Here is a 19,790-nt window from a genome sequence, read left to right as displayed (position 1 = left end):
TCAAAATCGTTTTTTAAATAACATTTTAGAAACAGAGCGCAGGTCCTATGTACAAGCATTCAATTTCACTACTGAAACGTCACTATTTCACAAAATACTATTCCTCTATCTTGTAAATGTTAATACCAAGCATTATCAAAAAACATGACACAAACCAACAAGAAAGAAGCTCAATCTGCTTCCTAATCTGAGTTAACACAGGTGACATCATTGTGAAAGGTTCAAATTTATTTCTTTAAGCATGCAGACACTATTTATTCCTTCTCAAAAATTTAAAAGCTATTCATTTTCCCCAAAATCGTTTTTCACATCACATTTAAGAAACACAGCACATGTCCTATGTACAAGCATTCCATGTCACTACTGAAACTTCACAATTTTACAAAATAAAATTCCTCTATGCAGTAAAAACTTTTTACCAAGCATTATCAAAAAAGATGACACAAAGCAACATTAAAAAACCACAATTTGCCTCCAAATCTTCTCCATGGAGTATACAAGTCTCTATCTATATTAAATGAATCATTACTCACCTTTACAAATGCTTTGGGAGATTGAGAACAGTGTCAGACACACACACCAATATTTCTTTAGCAGAGCAAAAGGTATGTACTCCAGGCACTGCAACCATGAATGGCACAGAAAACCTCTAATTCTACACACATATCCCTCATGTTAACCAATTAAAACTCTTCCCTCTCTATTTTCAAACCAACACCCTTCCCCCCCTCAGCCCTTTCTACCTGTTACCATAGCAACTCCCTCCTCACTGAGATCTCAGGTTTAAAAGTTTATTCTACAATGTTGCAAATGAACTCAGCAAGGATGTTTGACCTCTCAATACACCTGCTTATCCGGTGCAATGTTTCTTTAAATGACTTTTTCTTAACCATTCAAATTACTTCTTTCACAGAACAGTACCATGCACCCTAACTTTCAGTTTTCAACTATCTGAATCCACCAATCATTGCTTGTGATTCAAGAGCACTGAAACTCCACAGTTTTTTGTTTTACAAACTCCTACTGTTCCAACTGCCATTTCATTCCCACACTTCATCTGACTGCACCAGAACCTCCTTTCACCATGTATTCTGTCTGGATTATTGGACATAGCTACATCCACTGGGCTCAAAGGTATGCAGCTACCAGAAATTTTCACAACCTTGATTTACCAAATGTAGACATCAAGTGGATTGGCCAAAGAGGATTGAGATGTCATCAATTGATACCATTGGTGAAAACCTTTTTGCATCTGCCACACCCTCACCTCATAATTCTGCACTGTGGTGGAAATTACTTAGGCAATTTTTGATTGTTTGGGGCGGGATAAAGTGGCTGATATTAAATGGTTGGCCTATATTAAAAAAACTTCAGCACTTTTAGGTCGACCAGAACTATATTTAGACCCGGAAAATTTGAATAAAGAAGATATCAACTGGGTAAAACTGAATTTTATTAAGATCCGAGAAATGGAAAGAGAGTCGATTGAAATCTCTAAACCTACAGTAAGGTCACATTTTATGCTGATTACTTCAATATCAGTGCAACCATATCTGACCATTGTTACACGCCCATATCATCGCTGGTTGCTGACCAAATTTAGATTTAATCAGGCACATTTTCTGCTGGGTATTTATGAGAAATGGTGTGCCCCAATGGATAATGTGCCATGTGAATGTGACAATTTCTCCGATCAGGATTTGATACATTTTGTATTCTTTTGTCCCTTCTTTTCGGAAGGAAGGTCAAAATATATTAAGCCCCTCCTAAGGGAAATGGGTTTTTTACAGTTAAAACCTGCATTGTTGTTTCTTCAATTAATGGAAAATCATCGGGTGATGTTCTGTGTAGCGAATTTCTTGATTGGATCAATCCGCGCTAGACGGAAGAGACTCCAGACGAGTATAGCTGGGGTGAATGTTTGCCCTATACCTGATAGTATGATCTAATTTCAAGGTTCTGCTTCATTTTATATATGTTTTATAATGAAATGTGAAACATTGTTGATAATGGTGTAAATCCTGTGTGTCACACAATTCTTATGTATTGCAATTCTTATGTATTGCTAATGAATTTTAAATGTACAGTCATCAACAGCTCTGTATGATGTTTTTATGTATTTGCATAGTATACTTTTATGATTTTTATTTAATCGAATAAAGTGTTTTTGACTGACTGACTACTTAGGCACTTTGACTGGGGTAGGTCTGGAAATGCTTTTAAAAGACACCTTTGAGCAATTGATGGTACTTTTTCCTCAAACTGCCTTGGTATATTCCAATATATGCCAAAGACAGAAATGGAAGTGGTCCAACCAATTTTGTCCACAATTTGAGAAAGCACGGAAACATGTGAATAAATCTGTTTCTGCTTACATGAGAGACTATGGAATGGGTTCAATATACAACAATAACTTGCGTTACTACATGCAAGATATCTACAGAGGAGATGGTGTGCACTTCTCAGATGAGTGGAATAGAATATTCCTCCTGAATTTAAGACTGTGCATTGGAATCTACTTCTAGGTACCTAAATCAGCCACAGAACCCAAAAGCTCTTTTCAGGGCTACCCTACCTCTGATCACTCAGAATGATTATTTTACTCTAACTTTTTTCACTGTTTTTCACCAAAGTACGCTCCCCGGTACGCTCCCCCCCCTCGAAAAATAAATGTTTGTTTGTTTTTTTTGGCCTATATGGGCCTCCTAAGCCCCCCTCAGAAAACCTAGGGGGTCAGGGGGTGTTTACCGTGCCCCCTTTTACCCATTCCCAACATTGTTTGTCCTCCATCTTGTGTCTCAAATCTACCGAAACACAAGATGGAGGATGCGTACCGGGGCGCGCACCGGTAAGCGCTCCCCAAAAAATTTTGAACGTTAATTTACATAAAAACCACTGGAGAGACTTTCACCAAATATAGAATAGGCCCTACTACATACCAGTCCCTACCATTTTCCCAAATTTGGTGGAATTCCATTGAGCCATTTGGGCTGTAGCCCTGTCTAAATATCCTGAGGTAAATTGCATGACAAAAACACATATGAAGTGTTAGAATTTACAACCAATTAAAATGTTACATTCATTTTCTACTTTTATTTCCTGACATTTGATTGGTTATGTACATGAATATAAATGAAAAATGAGAGGGAAACACGGCCATTTTGACTACAACTACCTGAGGTACATCTTTAAAGGATTTTCTCATTTATCTTCATCACCTTTCTATAAGGTAAGTTGTTAATTTGTAAGGGGCACTTTAAGTTAATTTGTAAAAACGTTTTCTGATAGTTATTTACTGTCCCTCTGTTATAGTTATAGATTGAGATAGGCTTCTCTGTTATAGTTATAGATTGAGTTAGGCTTCTCTGGTATAATTATGAATTTACTTAGGCTTCTTCACATACACTTTTTTATATTTCTACTTCCTGCCTGATACCATACACTGCCCAAAGATAACTTCACTGTTAAAAACTCAGAAGTACCTGTCTGAAATTAAACTCAACAGTGCCCTAACTCTACTGATATATTTATTTTTTATGCAATTTACAGCAAGAAAATGGAAGGAGAACAAAACAAAATTTATATTTCTTTCGAAATTGTTGTGGAGAACAATCTTGAGGAAAATATTGATGACTTTGACTTTATGGATCAGTCTCTGGACCAAGAGTTACTTAATTGTGTTGAAGAAATAGAATCATGGAATCAAAATGAGGAGATTCCAGATGATGTAATCTTGGAAGTTCTTTTAAATTTTGAAAAATCACAACAATAAATTTATATTTAATAATTAAAAATTGTTCGAGACATTATTCATTTTTATATGTAATTCATGAAATAGTACCAAAATGATTATAATATAAAGTAAGACTTATAGTATACTGTGCAACTTTTTTGTGTTACATAGTAAGTTTGCTCATAGTTACTTCCTTTCTCCCACTATATTATCTCCAATGAGTATTTCACATCTCTTTTTCATCTCCTGCCTCCATGTTGTTTCTGCTTTCCTGACAGACTATGGTATAGATTCCATATACCACCATAAATTATGTACAGAGGAGACGGTGTACATTGAATTTAAGACTCTGTAATGGTACCTACATGCTGGTACTTAAATCACCCACACAACACAACAACTCTATTCAAAGTTACCCTACCTCTAAGCACTTTAAATTATTATTTTACTGTTTCATTGGGTTTTCCCCTTGGTACGCTCCCCGGTGCGCGTACCGGGCGCGTCCCCCGCGAAAATTGAAACTTTTTTTTTTGCCCCGCGGGGCCCTTTTATGGCCCCCACATCAAACCTAGGGGGTCAGGGGAGGTCTACCCTGCCCCCTTATGGTCATTTCCCCTTTTGTTTTTGCCACCTCTTGTGTCCTACCGAGACACAAGATGGCGGCCGCTCCGGACTGTTTGGAATGTTGACAGACACCCGAGAGCCAATCAACTTTCCGCTCGCGAACTCGCGTTAAGCGCCGGGTGCGCTCCCCGGTGCGCGTACCGGGGCGCGCTTATAGATATATATATTTTTTTTAACCTAAATTACTCAAAATCCTCTGGAGAACATATCTTGAGACATAGCAAAGGCACATCGGGCTACCAGTCCCTGCAATTTTGCCAAGTTTGGTGGGAATCCATTCAGCCGTTCGGGCTAAAAGTGAGTCCAACTGCCCTATGGAAATTAACATGGGGGAAAACATGTTTTGGGACCCCCTTTTATCTCGGCCCCCGCTTGAAGCATCCCCCCCAAACTTTCAGGGAAGGAGCGGAGCGGAGCGGGCCATCTAATTTGAGGAAATTCGCGAAAATTCGTCCACCGGCGCCAAAGTTATTCCCAATAGAATGTTGTGGATTTCCTATGGAAACTAGGTCCTAACTATAACTATCTACTGGCGACCGCCAGTAGGTAATATATATATATATATATTCACTGAAAAAACCATATGTTTCACACCAGTTATAGTTAGGAATTAGCATTTAAAAAACCTATTAAATTCACTGAAAAAACCATAGGTTTGACACCAGTTATAGTTAGCTGGAAATTGTACTCGCATAAAACCAATGAAATTCCCACGTTATAGTTAGTTGGACTCACTATAACTTGCGCGTGCAATGCACTGCTGATGACGTCACATATTACATCACTCATGACATGGTCAGTGACATCACTCATGACATCACTGATGACACCATCCAGTGAATGTGTGTCTTTTTAAAAAATAAATATGTGTTATATATGTATATGTAAAAGTTGATGGAAGAATAAATGTTTAAATAAGTGTTTACTTGGATGTTTTTTTTTTTTTAATTGATTGGTTAACTGGTTTATTAAGTGTATCTTAGTGAATACATATATTAGAGAGTAATGTTTAAATATTTAAATATATGTATTAGTGTTTCACTTTGTGTATAAGTGGTTGCATGGGTTGGTGAGTAGCTACATGTGTATGTATATGGGTTATTAGATGTTTTTCTTAGTATCAGTATGAGTGTTTGTATGGTTTGGTGGGGGTATTGCTTAACACATAGATGCATGAATGACTGACTCTCTCTTTGTATGTGTTTTGAAGACATCATATGTGCAGGACTGTATGGGTGGATGAGTGTGTATATGTGTGTGTTAGTGAGTGAATGACTGTCTCACTAGTGTCTTTATCAGTAACTACATATGTTTTAATCTAGTGTATGTGAGTATTGATGTATATAAGTGAGTATATGTGAGAGTGAGGGATTGTAAGAGTTCCTGTTTAAATTAGTATGTGTTTCTATAAGTGATTGTTTAAGAGAGTAAGTATGTGTAAGTTTCCTTTGAAGTAAAGTGGTAGTGTGTGTATAGCTGTATATGCAAATAAATGAATGTTCATTAGTTTATTTCCATGTGTGAGTATGTGTGAGAGTATCTTTTGGATGACTGTCGGTGTGTAACAGGATGTATAGGTGTATCACTACATATGATGAGTGAGTATATGTATGAGTGATTATATAGAACTGTTGGTGAATGAGTGCATGTGTATATAAATGGTGGAATTATTGAATTGGTTTTGTGTGAGTAAAATAAGGTTTTTTAAATGCTAATTCCTAACTATATATGGTCTATAACCTATGTTTTTTTCAGTGAATATATATATATATATATATATTACCTACTGGCGGTCGCCAGTAGGTATATATAGTTAGGATTTTTTCCCTATGGGATTTTTGAAAATTCTATGTCTAATAACTTTGGCGTTTGTGGACGGAATTGGCTGAAATTTTCTGGAAAATGGAACATTTTGTTTCTGAGCAGCCCCTGGAAATTTGGGGGGGGTTCGTCCAGGGGGGGTCGAGAAAAAAGGGGGGTCCCAAAACGTGTTTTTAACATTGAGTTTTCCATAGGGCGGTTGGCCTCACTTTTAGCCTGAACGGCTGAATGGATTTGGCAAAATTGTAGGGACTGGTAGCGCGATGTGCCTTTTGTAGGTCTCAATATATGTGTTCCAGTGGATTTTGAGAAATTAACGTTTAAAAAAAGATATATATCTGTAACAGCGGACCGGGCAGCGCCCCGGTTCGCGGACCTTACGCGTACCGGAACTTCGCGTAGCGAAGCTGATTGGTTCTCCGGTGTCTGTCAACATTCTAAACAGTCCGGAGCGGCCGCCATCTTGTCTCTCGGTAGGATTGAGAGACAAGAGGAGGCCAAAACAAAGGGGGAAATAACCATAAGGGGGCATACTAGATCCTCCCTGACCCCCTAGGTTTAATGTGGAGGTTTTAAAAGGGCCCCGCGGGGCAAAAAAAAATAATTTTTTTGTTTGTTTTTTTGCGTGGGTAGCGCCCGGTCCGCGAACCGGGAAGCGTTCTGGGCAGCGTACTGCAATGAAAAATGAATGATAGACTTTTCAAATACTGTATGTTAATTGATTGTTGGTTTTGTTGATTATTTTTTATTTTTTTTTATTTTTCAAGCAATTATTTATTATTGTGATTGTGTTTCAAAATTTAATAACATTTCTAACATTTCACTGTCTGAAATGTCGTCATTTTCATTGAACATAGCTTGTAATCTATGAGGGTGTAAAATGTCCTCATTTTGAAGGAGGTCATCCACTGCTTGCACACATTGCAGTAGTTCTTGGTCCCAAGTTTCATCCATAAATTCTATATAATTTGGATCAATTAATTCTTGGCTGCTCTGTTGCAGGACAATTTGAAATGAAACTTTCTGTTCGCCTTCCATGTTGCCTGAAATTTGGATATAAAAAAAATATATTAGTAGAGATAGGGCACTGTTGGGATTAATTTTAGATAGGCATTTTTTAACAGAGAATTTATCTTTGGGCAGTGTATAGTATCAGAGTGGAAGTAGGAATATAAAAAAGTGTATGTGATTTAACGTAAGTAAATTCATAATTATAAAAGAGAAGCCTAACTCCATCCATAACTATAACAGAGAAGTCTATCTAAATCTATAACTACTACAGAGGGATAGTATATAACTATCAGAAAAAGTTTACCATATTAACTGATAGTGCACAATATAGTTCAGTTTTTAAAATAACAACTTACCTTTAGAAAGAAGTTGAAGTGATTAGTGAAAATCCAATTGAAATGTACACCAGGAAGTAGTAGTCAAAATGGCTGTGTTTCATTCTCTTCTTTTATATATATTCAGGTACATAACCAATCAAATGTCAGGTAAAAAAAGTAGAAAATGAAAGTAACATTTTAATTGGTTGTCAATTCCAACACTTCAGATGTGTTTTGAGAAGTAATTTACCTCAGGGTATTTAGAGAGGTCTACAGGCTAAATGGCTAAATGGAATTCCAATCAAATTTGTGAAAATGGTAGGGATTGGTATGTAGTATGAGCTAATCTATATTTGGTGAAATTGTCTCCAGTGGCTTTTCTGTAAACTACTTTCCCACCTTTTTTGATGGTGCGCTTCCCAGGGAGCGACCCGGTACGCGAACCGTTGAGCGCCCCGGTTCGCGAACCTTAAGCGTTACGGGAGTCCACCATTTTGTGTTTCGGTCGAATTAAGATATAAAATGGAGGGCAAATAATGTTCAGAATGGGTAGAAGGGGGCACGGTAGACTTATCTTGACCCCCTAGGTTTTGTGAGGGTGGCTGAGGAGGCTTATATGTGCGAAAAAAAACATTTTTTAAAAAAATTTCGCGAGGTTAGCTCCCGGTTCGCGTACCGGGTAGCGCCCCGGGGAGCGTACTTTGTTGAAAATTAGTGAAAAAAGTTAGAGTAAAATAATAATTGTGAGTGATCAGATGTAGGGTAGCTCTGAGAAGAGCTTTTGGGTTTATGGTACATTTAGGTACTTATAAGTAGGTACCAATGCACAGTCTTAAATTCAGAGTGAAAATTCTGTTGCCCTCATCTGAGAAGTGAACTCCATCTCCTCTGTAGATATCTTGCATGTAGTAACGCAAGTTATTGTTGTACATGGAGCCCATTCCATGGTCTCTCATGTAAGCTGAAACAGATTTGTTTACATGCTTCCTCGACTTCTCAATTTGTGGACAAAATTGGTTTGACCACCTCCATTTCTGTCTTTGGCATATATTTGAATATACCAAGGCAGTCTGAGGAAAAAGTGCCATTAATTGCTCAAAGGTGTCCTTTAAAAGCATTTCCAGACCTACCCCAGTCAAAGTGCCCAAATCATTACCTCCACAGTGCACAATTAACAGGTCAGGTTTGGGCAAATGCATAAAGGTTTTCACCAATGGTGTCAATTGGTGACATTTTAATCCTCTGTGGCCAAACCACTTAATTTCCACATCTTGTAAATTGAGGTTAGGACATTTTCTGTTCTCAGCATACCTGTGAGCCCAGTGGATATAACTATGTCCAACAATCCAGACAGAAAACATGGTGAGAGAAGGTTCTCCTGCAGTCAGATGAAGTGTGGCAATGAAATGGCAGTTGAAAAAATGAGAGTTTAAAATGAAAAAAACTGTGGAGTTTCTGTGTTCATGAAGCAGTAACAGTGATTGGTGGATTTTGATTGCTGAAAACAGAAAGTTAGGGTGCATGGATGAGTTATTTGAAAGATGTATTTTGAATGGTCAATAAAAAATCATTAAATGAAAGAATGCACTGGATATGCAGGTGCACTGAGAGTTCAGAGTTCAATTGCAACATTGTTGTGTGAACTTGCAAACACCAGACGTCTTCCAAGAGGTGGTTGCCATGCAGAAAAGGCATGAAATGGCAGAGGGGGGAAGGGTTTTCATTTGAAAAAAAGTGAGGGAAGAGTTTTGATTGGGTGACATGAGAGATATGTGTGAAGAATTACAGCATTTCTGTGCTTTTGATAGCTGCAGACTCTGGAGTGCATACCTTTTGCTCTGCTGAAGACAAATTGGTGTGTTTCTGAGACTGTTTTCAAACTCAAAGTATTTGCTAAGGTGAGAAAATATTTCTTTAATTTAGATAGAGAATAGTGTGCTTTAAGGAGAAAATTATGAATTATGTGGCGCAAATTGCTTGTAAATATGCTCCCACCTGTGCATGGAAAATTTTGATTTTGAATGTTTGTGTTACATAGCCATGTTAAAAGTGATACAAACATGCTGCAAAGGCAATCAAAAAACGCTTTTATGTGTCTTAAGGACATTTTAAGTAATTTTCCCATGTGCAGTGTTTTGAAATTATGATTTGAAAATCGTTTTTGGGGAAAAGGAATTGTTTTTAAATTTATGACAAGGACATAATGGTGTATGCTTCTTTATAAGGCAATTGACTGTCCCTGATGTTATTTTTCCCATTTTAATGTAAGACCTTTCTCTGTGGCGCAAATTGCTTGTAAATATGCTCCCACCTGTGCATGGCAAATTTAGATTTTAAATGTTTGTGTTACATAGCCATGTTAAAAGTGACCCAACCATGCTGGAAAGGCAATCAAAAAACACTTTCATGTGTCTTAAGGACATTTTAAGTAATTTCCCTGTGGGCAGTGTTTTCAAATTATGAATTGAAAATCGTTTTTGAGGTAAAGGAATGTTGTTAAAATTTATGTGCGCCATATGCCCCCAAATTTCTTTTTCAGGGGTGCAGCAGGGTGTTCTTGAGACACCCCTGCACCTTTGGAAAAATTCCTAATTTGCGATGAGCTAATTGCTAATCGCAAATTGCACCTTCATTCATATGGGTATCCTGGCCCATGGAAATGAATGGGTAATTTGCAATTAGCAATTTGCTCATCGCAAATTTGGAATGGTAAAGAATCGCTATTTATTCCTTAAAATTCGCTATTTAGGAAATGCAAAATAGTTTGATGGTACATATGGCGGTTGATGTCTAACAAGATAAGAAGCTTAGGGATACATTTATGATGACTGGCGCAATGAAGTGGACATTACTTACTTCATTGGTAGAGCTTTACATGTATTATGTCCTCTGTATTCTTCATCAAGCGTAACTTTAATCTGCAATCCTGAGTAGGCCTCACCTTAAACAAACCTCTGGATAGGCCACACCTTATCGTCATCATGAATTAATCATTTAAAATGCTAGGGACAGATTTATGATAGGTGTATGCCTCTTTTGCGCCACTTACAAAACACTGTCCACGGGGAAATGACTTAAAATGTCCTTAAGACACATGAATGTGTTTTTTTAAAGCGTTTGCAATTTTTTTGGGTCACTTTTAACATGACTATGTGACTCAAACAGTCAAAATCTAAATTCACCATGCACAGGTGGGAGCATATTTACAAGGAATGTGCTCCATGGGGAAAGGTCTTATAATGTAATATGGGAAAAATGACATCAGAGACAGTGAAATGCCTTATAGAGAAGCATACACCATTATGTCCTTGTCATAATTTTGCAAACCATTCCTTTTCCCCAAAAACGATTTTCAAATCATAATTTGAAAACACTGCACATGTGGAAATGACTTAAAATGTCCTTAATTCAAAATTTGCTATTCTTTATTTTGCGATTGCACTGAAGGATTTGCAAATTTTGCGATTCCTTAAATGCAATGTATCAAACAAAAAATATGTAAAAAATAACATTAAGGACTTGGAAACTACCACCAACTTCTAGTTTGTGGTAATTTCCGAATTCTTTTCAAAAAGCATTTTTTTCCAAAAAACAAAAGGTGCCATATGACGCCAATACATGTCCTTAGGGCATGTATGTGCGCCATATGCCCCCAAATTTCTTTTTCAGGGGTGCAGCAGGGTGTTCTTGAGATACCCCTGCACCCTTGAAAAAATTCCTAATTTGCGATGAGCTAATTGCTAATCGCAAATTGCACCTTCATTCCTATGAGCCTCCTAGCCCATGGAAATGAATGGGTAATTTGCAATTAGCAATTTGCTCATTGCAAATTAGGAATGGTAAAGAATTGCTATTTATTCCTTAAAATTCGCTATTTAGGAAATGTAAAATAGTTTGATGGTACATATGGTGGTTCATCTGTAACAAGATAAGAAGCTTAGGGATACATTTATGATGACTGGCGAAATAAAGTGCACATCACTTACTTCATTGGTAGGCCTTTACATGTATTATCTCCTCTGTATTCTTCATCAAGCGTAACTTTAATCTGCAATCCTGAGTAGGCCTCACCTTAAACAAACCTCTGGATAGGCCACACCTTATCGTCATCATGAATTAATCATTTAAAATGCTAGGGACAGATTTATGATAGGTGTATGCCTCTTTTGCGCCACTTACAAAACACTGTCCACGGGGAAATGACTTAAAATGTCCTTAAGACACATGAATGTGTTTTTTTAAAGCGTTTGCAATTTTTTGGGTCACTTTTAACATGGCTATGTGACTCAAACAGTCAAAATCTAAATTCACCATGCACAGGTGGGAGCATATTTACAAGGAATGTGCTCCATGGGGAAAGGTCTTATAATGTAATATGGGAAAAATGACATCAGAGACAGTGAAATGCCTTATAGAGAAGCATACACCATTATGTCCTTGTCATAATTTTGCAAACCATTCCTTTTCCCCAAAAACGATTTTCAAATCATAATTTGAAAACACTGCACATGTGGAAATGACTTAAAATGTCCTTAATTCAAAATTTGCTATTCTTTAATTTGCGATTGCACTGAAGGATTTGCAAATTTTGCGATTCCTTAAATGCAATGTATCAAACAAAAAATATGTAAAAAATAACATTAAGGATTTGGAAACTACCACCAACTTCTAGTTTGTGGTAATTTCCAAATTCTTTTCAAAAAGCATTTTTTTCCAAAAAACAAAAGGTGCCATATGACGCCAATACATGTCCTTAGGGCATGTATGTGCGCCATATGCCCCCAAATTTCTTTTTCAGGGGTGCAGCAGGGTGTTCTTGAGATACCCCTGCACCCTTGAAAAAATTCCTAATTTGCGATGAGCTAATTGCTAATCGCAAATTGCACCTTCATTCCTATGAGCCTCCTAGCCCATGGAAATGAATGGGTAATTTGCAATTAGCAATTTGCTCATTGCAAATTAGGAATGGTAAAGAATTGCTATTTATTCCTTAAAATTCGCTATTTAGGAAATGCAAAATAGTTTGATGGTACATATGGTGGTTCATCTGTAACAAGATAAGAAGCTTAGGGATACATTTATGATGACTGGCGAAATAAAGTGGACATAACTTACTTCATTGGTAGGCCTTTACATGTATTATCTCCTCTGTATTCTTCATCAAGCGTAACTTTAATCTGCAATCCTGAGTAGGCCTCACCTTAAACAAACCTCTGGATAGGCCACACCTTATCGTCATCCTGGATTAATCATTTAAAATGCTAGGGACAGATTTATGATAGGTGTATGCCTCTTTTGCGCCACTGTGCGTCACTTTTATGATGCAGCGGCGGTGCAAAAGATTTGCTATGAGGCGACAAAATTACAAATTGATGCATTTAGGCAGATATGTCATGGTGTAAAAAAAACGTACCACATGAAACCGATGCAGCAGTGATGCAAAAGATGCACCATGTTGCAAGACAGGCCTCACTTGGGGCCATATGTATCAAGCTAATTAGCATTCGCAAAGATCAAAATTCTGCGAATTTCGGCCTTTGCGAATGCTAATTAGACAAATGGTATGTATCAAACAAGTTTGATGCAAAATAAGGAATAGCAAAATTTGCTATTCCTTATTTTGCGATTGCACTGAAGGATTTGCAAATTTTGCGATTACTTAAATGCAATGTATCAAACAAAAAATATGTAAAAAATGACATTAAGGATTTGGAAACTACCACCAACTTCTAGTTGGTGGTAATTTGTGAATTCTTTTCAAAAAGCTTTTTTTCCAAAAAACAAAAGGTGCCATATGACGCCAATACATGCCCTTAGGGCATGTATGTGTGCCATATGCCCCCAAATTTCTTTTTCAGGGGTGCAGCAGGGTGTTCTTGAGACACCCCTGCACCCTTGGAAAAATTCCTAATTTGTGATGAGCTAATTGCTAATCGCAAATTAAACCTTCATTCCTATGAGCCTCCTAGCCCATGGAAATGAATGGGTAATTTGCAATTAGCAATTTGCTCATTGCAAATTAGGAATGGTAAAGAATTGCTATTTATTCCTTAAAATTCGCTATTTAGGAAATGTAAAATAGTTGGATGGTACATATGGCGGTTCATCTGTAACAAGATAAGAAGCCTAGGGATACATTTATGATGACTGGCGCAATAAAGTGGACATTACTTACTTCATTGGTAGGCCTTTACATGTATTATCTCCTCTGTATTCTTTATCAAGCGTAACTTTAATCTGCAATCGTGAGTAGGCCTCACCATAAACAAACCTCTGGATAGGCCACACCTTATCGTCATCCTGGATTAATCATTTAAAATGGTAGAGACAGATTTATGATAGGTGTATGTCTCTTTTGCGCCACTGTGCGTCACTTTTATGATGCAGTGGCAGTGCAAAAGATTTGCTATGAGGCGAGAAAATTACAAATTGATGCATTTAGGCAGATGTGTCATGTTGTAAAAAAAACGTGCCACATGAAACCGATGCAGCAGTGATGCAAAAGATGCACCATGTTGCAAGACAGGCCAACTTGGGGTCATATGTATCAAGCTAATTACCATTCGCAAAGATCAAAATTCTGCAAATTTCAGCCTTTGCGAATGCTAATTAGACAAATGGTATGTATCAAACAAATTTGATGCAAAATGAGGAATAGCAAAATTTGCTATTCCTTATTTTGCGATTGCACTGAAGGATTTGCAAATTTTGCGATTCCTTAAATGCAATGTATCAAACTAAAAATATGTAAAAAATGACATTAAGGATTTGGAAACTACCACCAACTTCTAGTTGGTGGTAATTTGCGAATTCTTTTCAAAAAGCATTTTTTTAAAAAAAACAAAAGGTGCCATATGACGCCAATACATGCCCTTAGGGCATGTATGTGCGCCATATGCCCCCAAATTTCTTTTTCAGGGGTGCAGCAGGGTGTTCTTGAGACACCCCTGCACCCTTGGAAAAATTCCTAATTTGCGATGAGCTAATTGCTAATCGCAAATTGTACCTTCATTCCTATGAGCCTCCTAGCCCATGGAAATGAATGGGTAATTTGCAATTAGCAATTTGCTCATTGCAAATTAGGATTGGTAAAGAATTGCTATTTATTCCTTAAAATTCGCTATTTAGGAAATGCAAAATAGTTTGATGGTACATATGGCGGTTCATCTGTAACAAGAAGCTTAGGGATAGATTTATGATGACTGGCGCATCACCAGGGATGTGCCAGTCATCCTGCGCCGCTGTTCCGCCACCCATGGTGTGCTGCATTTACAATGCGGGCATCATGGGGCAAAAATGGCACAGATGCGTGACGTATCTGTGCTGTAAAGGTAGTGATTGCTGGAGTTGTATCGCAAGTGCGATGCAGCTCAAGCAAGGCTCAGGGGTGCCCCATCTCCACAATGTTGCGTCAAGACCTATGCCTGCTTAAAGCAGGCGCAGGGTTTTGACGCAGCTTTCTCCTATCTGATTGTAAATACGGCACACCATGGGTGGCAGAGCAGCGGTGCACGTTAACTGGTGCATGCCTGGGGATGTGCCATTTAACATAAATCTGCCCCTTTACATTTAAGTATGTGTAGGGGACACAGAGTTGGTGAGGCTTATCCAAGGTTAAGAAGAGATGAGTCCTGTTCACTGAAAAATTAGACATAGGCTTCACCTGCTCAGCATCGCTGGACATGGCTAAATAATAGCTGCAAAATGTTACTCTTGTTAAACAATTTTACTATTATAATCTCTGAGATTTGTCTCTTACTCTGCAACATCTCATTGTTGTTATCTTTCTTTAAAGATAAAGACAACATCAACATGAGCGACAATCTGCAATCAGTTGATTTTGACCTAATCATTGAACTTGTAATTGAAACATCAGTGGATGTTGATCCCTTGGATGATTTAAATCCTGAGGATGAAGAAGAGCGTGATGAGGATGCAGATTTGTCCGAATTATATGACATAGGGTGGGAAGCTGACCTGCTTGAGCCTATGGAACTATAAACATTTATTTTTAAAATTTATAATAAATAAAAAGTAAAAGTGTAAACCGTTTAATTTAAAAATAAAGACACCTTCAAAAACAGGTTATGTGTAGTGTCTTCAATAAAATATTAAAATATGCTCATTAAATTAGATCAGATTCACATATAAAATAGCACAGGTAACATGAATATAAATTCCATTTCTTTTCTGCTATTTCTGTATTGTAAATTTGCCAAGGACTAAAAAATCTTCTATTTAAAATGTCAAGTAGTGTGTTAAGTTTTTGATCACTGTTATTGATTTACTGTTTGGTAATAGTGGTTAATAACATTTTTTAATATATTTTACCACAGACTCAACTGCCGATCATTTCAACATTTCACCATGCCAACGAAAGAAAGAGAGAGAAAGGCTGCAAAACGTCAAAGACAGCAGGTGAATCAAAAGAAGCAGCAGTCCTCTAACAAAAAGATTTGTCAAGTCACGAAGAAAGCACCGGGTAAGAGTACAAAAACATTCATAAGAAATATGTGTAGTAAAAATAATATTACTACAGAAAATGTTTCAGTCCATAAAAAGAGAAGCAATTCAAATGGAAAGGAAAGGCCAATCAAAAATGTTACTGCTAGAGCAAGAGAAAACTCTGTGCATGATAGTAGAAGGAAACAACAGTTTAGGGACATTCGTAAACGAATGTTCCGCAACAGGATAATTGGCAATTTGTTAAAAAATATTAAGAAAGGTCAACAGAAAGTGGTTTTTTATAAGAGAAAAAAAAAAGTTGAGAAAGTTATTGATCAGGCATTTGAAATTAAACGTAAGTTATTTACTTTGATAATCAATAGAATTAGGAAGCTAAACAAGGCAATTTATGATTTCAAAAGAAATAGTAGATGGAAGAGAATAGTTAATCGTAGTAATTTTTGTGAAGTTTTTTCTGGAGAATGGATTCATAGTTCAAGCTGTGAGGCATTTTTTAATGAGGAGAGTTATTTCCAGGATAATGATTTGGTGCATGCAGTTGACACCAGTGGTCGTGCTTATGAAGTGAAAGATGGTTGTCCAGTAGAAAAAGAAAAACTTGTGACAACAGAGGCAGAAGAGGTGTTAGGTAATGAGGTTTTAGGAAGACGTGCTAAGGGTCCTGTGTACACCTGGAAGTGTAGTAGTATTTGTAGTGTGCGACAGGATTCCATCAATTTGCTTTGTGATTTTGTACGGTCATTTAATAAGAAAAGTTTGAAGCAGAAAATAAGGTTGTTGCAAGAATTAGATCCTTGCAGAGTGAGAGAAGTGACAGGTTTGCATGGTCATTCACTGGCTTGTCTTTCCAGGAGAGTATGCCAGAGTGTTTTTCATCATTTCAGGATGCTAGCAGTGCATCATAATAAAGTGAGGAAATTAGTTAGAATGTTGTATTATGCTAAGAGTCCAGCAATTATGCTTAAACAATTATGCGCTGCTCTTTTGCATGCTTCTGAAATAGATGTGAAGAATATATGTGAAGAAATTGAGTTTTGTTACTTTGGAAGTAAAGAGGAGAATGTTGAAATTGACCAAGAAGAAGCGGGTAATGTGGAAGATAGTGTACAGGTTTCCAGTACAGATAATTTCCAGAGGGAAATTGTCACATTTCAGGTCAAATCAAGTGAGAGGCCAAATTTAACTTGTGTGTGTTGTCGACGCACTTATTATAAGAATCAGACTAAGTTAGTGGATTTATATGCAAAAAGTGAAAGGGAAAATAATAGTGAATGGAAGGATTTTGCAACATACTTGATGGTAGAAAATTGTTTTGATTTGGGATTTGATCAACGTGTGTGTACTTATTGTTGTTGCAAATTAAATCAAAACCAGATGCCTGCTAGAGCAGTTCATAATAATCTGGAATTGGTTGAGATTCCTTCTGAATTGAAGGATTTAAATACTTATGAATCTATTTTGATTCAAAGTATCCATCCCTTTCAGGCTATTGTAAGAATGGAGCCAAAGACAGGGAAATTGCCTCCATCAGATTTACAGAGAGGATTAAAGGGAAGAGTTGTTTATTTGCCTCTAGATTTGAAGAAAAACATTAACACAATTGGAGTAGAAAAAGTGGAAGAGGAACCTCTGGTTATCTTAGTTAATGGGGTTCCGACAAAGAATAAGAAAATATGGCAAGATTTAGTAGATGTTAGGAAAGTTAAAAAGGCAACATTGTATTTGAAAAAAAATAATAAATACTATAAGAATGTATATGTTGCAGAAGAGGAAGTAAGTGAGGAAGAGGATAGCGATTTGTGTGCTGGTCAAATTGAGAAAGTAGAACCCTCTACTAGTGAAGAAATATATGAACATTATAGTGTTCATCCTTTGCATTCCAAGGAAGTCATGGGGAATGCTATTGAGTTGTTTCAAATGAAACAAGCCAAAGGGAGTCCCATTAGTGTTTGGGAGGAAAGTTTGGAAGCTCAGTGTTTCCCACAGCTTTTTCCAACAGGTCAGGGAGGAAGATATGATGAGCGACCTCATCAAATTCCTGCTTCTGAATACCGGACTTTGCGATTGTATGCAGGAGATGCTAGGTTTCGACAATGCATTCCTTATTTGTTTCATCTCCTGTTTGAAAGCGATCTGTCTGGACTGTCATATGCAGTGAACCACATCTTGAAAAGTGGTATACACATGCAAAACATCTCGGCAAGTGACTTTATGGATAAAGTCAATGTCCAAGACAGTATTTTGGATTCTCACCTGATTAATCTCATGGCGTGTCAGCGTGGTACTAATGAGTACTGGTACCGTCGTCATGGTGATTTAAAATGTATGCTGAGGAACTTAGGTACTCCCACATGGTTCCTCACTCTGAGCTGTGCCGAGTATGGCTGGGAAGACTTACTTGAATTTCTACGAGAGGCAAATGCTAACGTAGATAACATCGAATTCAAGACACCCGGAGAACTGTGCTCTTTGGATCCAGTCAATGTATGTAGGTACTTCAATCATAGATTTGAAGCTATGATGTCTTTCATCACGAATAAGAAGAATCCACCTCTTGGAGAGGTGTTGGATTTCTTCTGGAGAAAGGAGTACCAAGCAAGAGGTGCTCCTCATATACATATGTTGCTGTGGATCAAGGATGCACCTAAATTTGGAACGGATCCAGAAGACTCAGTGATGAGTTTCATCCAACAGTATTCTACGTGTGCTGTTCCAAACGCAAAGGAGAAGAAAAGCCTAAGAGAAAAAGTTCTGCGTTTCCAAAGCCATCGATGTGGAAAGTACTGATGTCTTCGCTGCGACATAATGTCATGAAGAGATCACCTAAAAACACATACAATTTGAAGAGGAACGAAGAGTCCAAGTACATCAACGACTACAACCCGGTGATTTTGTCCATGTGGAATGCTAACATGGATATACAGTTTGTGGCTGATAACTGTATGGCTGTGACTCGGTATGTGACGTCTTACATCACCAAAAAAGAGAAGACAGAATTGAAGGATATGTGGGAGGACATTTCCCATGAAAAGAGCCTCAGCAAGAAGTTGTACAGTTTTAGTCTGAAGATGTTGTCGCATCGAGAAATTGGAGCTTACGAATGCTCTGACCGGTTGTCTTCAGCAAGTCTCTATGCCAAGTCCAGGAGTATCGTTTGGGCGAGTCTTGGTCTTGCTGCAACGCGTAATCGAGTTCTGAAACCTGTGCGGGAAATTGAGTATTTGGCGGAAAAGGAGCCAAACAGTACCGACATTTTGAAGACCAACATGTTGGATACATATTATCCAAATAGAAGCAGTCACCTCGACAATGTTTGTCTGTATGAGGTTCTTCAAAATTACATATTCAAGAGGAACATCAAAGAAGATACTGAGAAAGGAGTGTATGCTGTAATAGGAAGTGAGGGATGTCTAGTCAAGCAAAGAAAATGCCACTTGGTAAACCATCGAAAATTGAGTGGCGAATCTCCTGAAAAAAGGAGTTTTTCTATTTAGCACTTTTGCAACTTTTCAAGCCTTGGCGTGCAGAAGAGGAACTGCTTGGAGATTTCCTCTGTTACGAAGACTCTTTCAATGCCGCCAAGGAGACCATAGAATGTCCTGCTTTTCCCAAATATGTAGAAATGTTGAATGCGGAAATTGAGCAGGAAGCAACGATTGCAGCCGAGATTGCCAGAGACAGTTCTCAGGACAGTCAGAGTTCTGCTTCATTGAGTCAGGATCCACTAGGAGGACCTGTTATCGAAAATGAAGCTGCCACTGCCATGAATGAAGTGGAAAGAGCCATGGCACATGCTCAGGAGGATGCGGTTAAATTAG

This window comes from Lissotriton helveticus, chromosome 4_1 (genome assembly GCF_964261635.1).
Source record: "Lissotriton helveticus chromosome 4_1, aLisHel1.1, whole genome shotgun sequence".
NCBI lineage: Eukaryota > Metazoa > Chordata > Amphibia > Caudata > Salamandridae > Lissotriton > Lissotriton helveticus.
This window is presented reverse-complemented; position numbering follows the sequence as displayed.